General features: G+C 43.2%; 1 protein-coding gene across 1 annotated transcript in view; it reads left to right on the top strand.

The window, feature by feature from the left end:
* Sdhc (succinate dehydrogenase complex subunit C) overlaps positions 1-4,098 on the top strand; it is a 22,465-nt gene that overhangs the window by 15,350 nt on the left and 3,017 nt on the right. The window lies entirely within an intron of this gene.

Raw genomic sequence — 4,098 nt, 5'->3', positions numbered from 1 at the left:
TTTTTTTTTTTTAAAGATTTATTTATTTATTATATGTAAGTACACTGTAGCTATCTTCAGACACTCCAGGAGAGGGCGCCAGATCTTGTTACGGATGGTTGTTAGCCACCACCATGTGGTTGCTGGGATTTGAACTCTGGACCTTTGGAAGAGCAGTCGGGTGCTCTTACCCACTGAGCCATCTCACCAGCCCTTCAGGACCATTCTTAAGGCTAATTGTACTGGGTCTTTACTGAAGTCCTTGTGGGGAAAGCTAAACAAGGTCTCTTGTGCATTTCTTTGTGAATGTGGGTTAGGTCAGTACTGAAAGAGATTAGTGTGAGCGTCCCCACTTTCATTAATAAAAGACCCCTGAGACCAAGGCTGACAAAGAAGACAGACCGAGGGGTTAATATGAGCTGGCGCCTGGTATTCATCAGGTAATCTTGACCCTGGGCATTTCATTATGAGCTAGGCGAGTCGCTGCTGCCTTCAGCTGAAGTCTTTCTACCCTGAGCAACGAGTCTGATCAGACTCCAGTGTGGAGTTTTGCTTTCCTCTCTTTGGCTGTGTTGAGTAACTGGAGAAAATGAGAGCAAGCATAGATTAGGTGCCAAAGACCCTGGGGTGCTAGTGGTTGTTACAGTTTGTTACTGTGGTACTGAGAATTGAACCCAGGACCTTGTGCATGCTAGACAGGTACTGTACTCCATGTACCACATAGCTGTATCTGCTGTCCTTTTGAAACTTTTTCCATGTTAAAATTTTATTTTTGAATGTTGTCTTTGTGTGTGTGTGTGTGTGTGTGTGTGTGTGTGTATGTATGTATGTGTGTACCATGTACATAGTTGGTCCTCTGTGTGTGTGTGTGTGTGTGTATATATATATACCATGTACATAGTTGGTCCCCATGGAAGCCAGAAGAGGATGTGGCTATGAGCCACCTTGTGTGCTAGGAAGAACACCTGGATCCTCTAGAAGAACGGGCAGTGCTCTTAACACTGAGCTGTCTCCTCCAGCCCCAATCTCTCCCCTTCCCAACCCCCCCCCCCAGGCCCTGGCCTCCAAGAAGGTCTTATATAGTCAAGATTGGCCTTAAATTCACTATTTAGACAAGAATGACCTTGAAATTCTTATTCTCCTGCCTCTAACTCAATTGCCAACTGCTGGGATTGTGAGTGCTACCATTTTTGGCTTTTTGAGATAGGGTCTCATAAAACCTAGGTTGGCCTTAAATTTGCTGTGTACCCAAGGCTGGCTTTGAACACACCCACATTACTGCTGTATTTCAGACAGGGCTCACTTCATTGCCCAGGCTTGCCTGGTCCTCACTCTGTAACTAGCTGGGCCTTCCTGCCTTGCCCCCTCAGTAGCTGCCATTGCATTCCTGAGCTTCCACCTAGTCTTGACTAGGATTCTAAATTCAGATCTTGAAGTCAGGAATATGATAGTCAGCTGAAAACTGTTCATGTTACCTCTTACGTTGATCCTAACACTACATGGCGCTAGTTCAAATTGGGGCTAGGCCTTGGGACCTGTCTCCAGCATCTCATATTAAGTGGGGGGAGGGGAGACGACATGCTGCCATCATTTGGACTCAAAGTCTCAAAGGCAGAGGCAGGCAAATCTCTGATTACAAAGCCAGACTGGTCTACTTAGCAAATTTCAGATCAGCAACTCTGTCTTAAACACATCCACACCCAAGAACAGCATCAATGACAGCAACAGATAGAAGTCAGCACTCTGAGAAGAAGGTCAAGGTTGTCTTCGATCTCATAAGTTTCAGGCTAGGCTTGGTATGCAAAATTCAGTCTCAAAACGAAATAAAATCTGATGTCCTGGGTTTTGTTTGTGTTTTTTTGTTTATTTGTTTGTTTTTGTTTTGTTTTTTTTGCCTTTCTTTTTTATTTTGATTGACTGACTGATTGATTGATTTTTTTGGTTTTCCAAGACAGGGTTTCTCTGTGTAGCCCTGGATGTCCTGGAACTCTCTCTGTAGACCAGGCTGGCCTTGAATTCAGAAATCTTCTTGCCTCTGCCTCCCAAGTGCTGGGATTAAAGGTGTGAGCCACCACTGCCCGGGTCTTTTTTATATTTTTAAGACACTTTTATATGGAGGGTTGGCCTTAAATTGGTTGTATGTAGAAGGATGACCTTGAACTCCTGATTCTCCTGCTGCTGCCTCTGGAATTATGCCAACACATCCAGCTCTTAGCTTTAAATTCCTATTTTTATTTTATGTATTGAGTGTTTTAGCTGCATGTGTGTTAGCATGTTGTATATGTTGTGCCTGGTACCCACAGAGGCTAGGAGAGGAGGGTCAATCCCCTGGAATTGGGTTAGAAATGGTGGCAAGCCACTATGTGGGTGCCAGGAGTCAGCCCCTGATCCTAACCACTGAACCATCTCTCCAACACCAGCTCAAAAGGAATGAAAGCTTGCTCAAACCTGCCTTGGGGTCAGAGCATTTTAAGAGTTCATATTTGTGACCCACTAATCTTGTATCCTTCAAGAAGTAATTAAAGTGTATTTTTTCCAGTCTTCATTATTTCTGAACTCAAGCAAAATGTCAGTTGGGTGGCTTTTGCCTTAGTTTGACCTTTTATAGCCTCCACCTCAGAGCCAGCTTTAGAGACAGCATTCTCTGGATTCCAGTCTGGTCCAATAGACAGTTGAGAGAGGGGGAAAAAAAAAACAAGAGCTAAATGATGTATTAAATTAAGTGTATTTATCAAGTGTTCCCCAGAGCAGTGTTCAGTTTGATTTGAAGTGACTCCAATTCCTGAGGGAGACAGTAGAGAGAAAAGACAGTTTCATTAATGGCTTTTGACTCTACAGAACAAAGCTCTGTAAAGAGAATCAGTTGAAGGCTTGGCATCCTGGCTCAGGCAGGCACTTCTTTCTGTTAGTTTTTGTCTTATACCGAGGTGGATTTGGGGGTCATTTGGCAATTACAGAACACAAGCTGTTTGCCCTGGTTCCTGCCTGTTACGGTAATCTCTGTTGAGATAAAGTGGGCACCTAAAGGCTTTACTTAAGCCCTAAATCTGCTTTTGTGTTTTTCTTTTGACAAGTACTAGCTCTGGGTATAGGTCAGGTTTTAATGAAATTGTGTTCTTAGCAGTTGCCTGGCTGGAAGATCTAATAGGTTAAAGGAAAATGGTATGGTTGGTTATAAAGAAGATGGAGGCTTTCCGCACTGTGACCTCCCTCCCCCCTCACCTGAGTCTGGGGTTCTATTGTAGCTTTGACTGTCGTGGAGCTTACGCTATAGACCAGGATGGCTTCAAATTCCCAGGGTTTCATCTGTCTTGGCTTCCCAAGTGCTGAGAGAGGTAGGGCCTTTGACCTCCCTTCTGGAGGCTTCTCCTGTCACTGCTCCCCAGATGGACTCAGTGTCTCATGAGCACTGAGCAGGGGAAGTCTTTGTGCAGTGTGCACAAAGATGTCATCTGGGTAGAGACTAATGAGGGTATCTTGTTTTTTTGTTTTTCTTCTGAGTTCCCCCCAAATTTCTCTGCAGTGATTCCTAATTCAGTCAGTTTTCTAGTTAGATTGTGGAGGTTCATGTGTTTACATATGTTGAGGCTCCTATGTGTGATAAGTACAAAACCTGAACACTGCTTTTTGCCCTAAAGTTGTGGTTTTCAATGCTGCAGCCCTTCAGTATGTATGGTTCCTCATGTATTGTGTCCCTCAGCCATAATACTATTTTCGCTGCTACTTTATAATTCTATTTTTGCTACTGTTATGAATCATAATATAATATCTGGTATGCAGGACATCTGAGATACAACCCCAGAGGGTCACAACCCACAAAGTGAGAGCTGCCCTTGAGTATGTATGTGCTTAGAGAGTAAGGAAGAGAGGCTAGTGTTTGCTTTGCTTTCAGTGCTGGAGGTCTAACTTGGTACATACAAGGCAAGTTTTTACAGCTCAGCGTATACAAGCCCTCAATTCTTAGTGTTTTTAAAAATGTGCCCTTTGATCCAGTGGGTAGACAGTCCACTTATTGGATTGATACAAAAAAAAAAAAAAAAAAAAAAAAAAAGACTGAAAAGAAGGAATTTAATAGACTAGAAAATACATAGCATAGCATGTATTAGTAAGGGTAAATAT

Source organism: Mus caroli, chromosome 1, assembly GCF_900094665.2.
Source record: "Mus caroli chromosome 1, CAROLI_EIJ_v1.1, whole genome shotgun sequence".
Taxonomy (NCBI): domain Eukaryota; kingdom Metazoa; phylum Chordata; class Mammalia; order Rodentia; family Muridae; genus Mus; species Mus caroli.
This window is presented reverse-complemented; position numbering and strand designations above follow the sequence as displayed.